Here is a 2,850-nt window from a genome sequence, read left to right on the forward strand (position 1 = left end):
ACTCATGTAATAGACTAGTTTTGGAGCGCCGCAACACACGGTTTTCAAATTATAATTTGTTGATTATTATAATAAATTAATTGAATTACATTTAGATAAAGATATTACAATATACGATAAGTATCATCAATAAAGGTATAATAATATATATAATGATATACATTAGTATTTGATTATTAAATGTGCGGGTTTTCTGAAAAAATAGAATATATTTATTACTGAAATTTAAATTTATTAAAATCGAAAAAAAATATTTTATTTTTTAAAATTGAATAATAATATTTTATTATTTTTATTGAAAAAATTATAAAAATTATTTATGTATTTTTTAATGCAATTTTATCATAGAACTATTTCAAACAATATATAATAATTAAACTAACTAAAATAGTCATCGTAGGGTATGCCAAAAAATTAAATGTTAAAATAAAAAACGTATTTGACTATTTATCTTTTTTTTTTTTTTAACCAATTTTATATCCTTCCAAATAAAGAATAAGAACATCTCAATAAGTAATTGGACTGTCAAGTTTATCACAAATTAGTCATTGAATAGTCTAATTCATCATGAATCATCTATCATAAACATCAAGTTATGTATTATTCATAAAATTAATAACAATATACCATATAATTGATACTAACAAATAATATAATTTATTAATTAATGTTAATCTATAATTAATTAAAAAATAGAGAATAACAATATAATATAATAAAATTATATAAATACGACACAATTTTGTATCCATAATCCAATGAAAGCATACATTACTTTACTGGGACATTGCAAATTGAATTTGAACAAGAAAAACTACACGAGCAAGCTGCAAAGTGCAAATTGAATTTGAAGATGCAAAATAACACGAGCAAGCCGCAATCGATTCGTTGGTTGGATTATTTTAATTTAAAATCAACCGAGCGGTTTAAAATCAATTTTCAGCATATAATATAAATATAAAGTTCTATCTCAAAAATTGACTTTATAAAATTAAATTAGATTTAAATTTCTTTAAGTTTATCTAAGGTTTTTGTTTGTCTTTGAGTATCTAGTTAGTTGTTCTTTTTGTATGGTCTGATAATTTTGTTTTTGTCTAACATCCGGTAGTTTTCATTTTTTTTACGTTTTGTGGTTTGTATTGTTTAGAATCTAATAGCTTGCATCTTCTAGTGTCTAGTGACTCGTCTATCATCTAGTACTCTATATCCTCTAATATCTTCTTGTCTTATCTTTTGGGCATTATTCTTTTGTTTTTGTTGTTTTAGTTTCTCCTTTTATATATATATATATATATATATATATATATATATATATATATATATATATATATATATATATATATATATATATATATATATATATATATATATATATATATACTCAATAATTTAATATTATTTAGGAATTGAAGAGTCAAAAATAGTTTAACTACTTTTTCAACTATGTAAGACACCTTAAATTATAGGAAGTTATAAGTAAACGAATGTATGCCAATAATAAGTCCTTCGATGATAGATGCGTGAGCTTCATCCCAGTTTTATCCTTAAAATAGACATCTCAGAAGGTGAAAGGAGAAAGGGGTATTTAAGCTATCTTAGGCCTCAACTTCTAAGTAATGTGGGACTATGAGAACAAATATAATTGTTGATAGTAAATTTTACAATTGTTAGACTTATTTAATTAGTGCATCAACAAATTACTAAAAAGAGTTCTCATAGGTGAACAACCTCCATACCTCTTTCTATATAAAAGAACACCCACATGAATTACCACATCACTATAACTTAAGAATATATCTCATTGGTTAGAACTTCTTTTGAAAGAGTTTGATAATATATTTCTCGAGGAAGCACCAAGGGGACTTCCACATTTTAGGGAAAATAACATCAAATAGACCTTAGGCTCGAGTCTAGTTTACTAAATAGACCAACCTATAGGACTAATCCATAAGTGACTAAGGAGATAAAGTCACAAGTTCAAGAGTTGTTGGAGAAAGGTTGAATTCAAAAGAGTCTTAGCCCTTGTGTTGTGCCGGTTTTATTAGTACCGAAGAAATGGCAAGTGAAAAATGTGTAGTGATTGTAGAGCCATCAATAATATTACAATTAAAAATAGGCACCCAACTCCTAGACTTGATGGTATGCTTGATGTGCTGCACAATTAGAGAGCATAGATGAGGAGGAGTCCATGTGGAAGAGAGAGAGAGAAGGAGCAAGGCATTCTAGAAACATCCAAAATTAGAGGACCACGTGACTTGGTCAAGAATCCACCTTGAAGGCTTATAGAAACATCTAGAAAATGGAACCACTTATCTTGGCCAAGTAGCCACTCTAGGAGATCAATATTGTTGCACCATTTTAACCTACCTTTTAGAATGCAAGGTTTACTATTTTTGCTATGTAATCCTTTAGAACTTATGTGTTTTTGCTTAGAGACCTCTAAACACTTTTATATAAGGGGTACTCTACTACATGTAAAAGGGTTTATCATTTTGGAATTTATTATACACCTTTGTGTTCAACCTTTGTGAAAGGATCCTCCTTTGAGAATGGGACTTTTAAGCTTTATCTTGAGCTAGACTCAATGGCGACACACTACCATTCATCTTCAATGTTCCATGGCTTTTGCCTAGCCTTGTAGTATCATGCTCTCCTCACATTTCCATTCCTTGCCTTTCCATTTTTATGCTTTGTTTCTAGTTTATTTCAATTCATCTTTTAAATTAATTCATCTCTATGCTTTGCTTCATTAATCAATCCATTTCTCTTCTTCTCTAGAGTCTTTTGAAGTGCGCTTTCACATCTAGATAGCTTGTTATCTTAATGTCCAGTGGGAATCATCACTAGACT

The sequence above is a fragment of the Vigna unguiculata genome, chromosome 5, assembly GCF_004118075.2.
Source record: "Vigna unguiculata cultivar IT97K-499-35 chromosome 5, ASM411807v1, whole genome shotgun sequence".
In the NCBI taxonomy this organism is placed as follows: domain Eukaryota; kingdom Viridiplantae; phylum Streptophyta; class Magnoliopsida; order Fabales; family Fabaceae; genus Vigna; species Vigna unguiculata.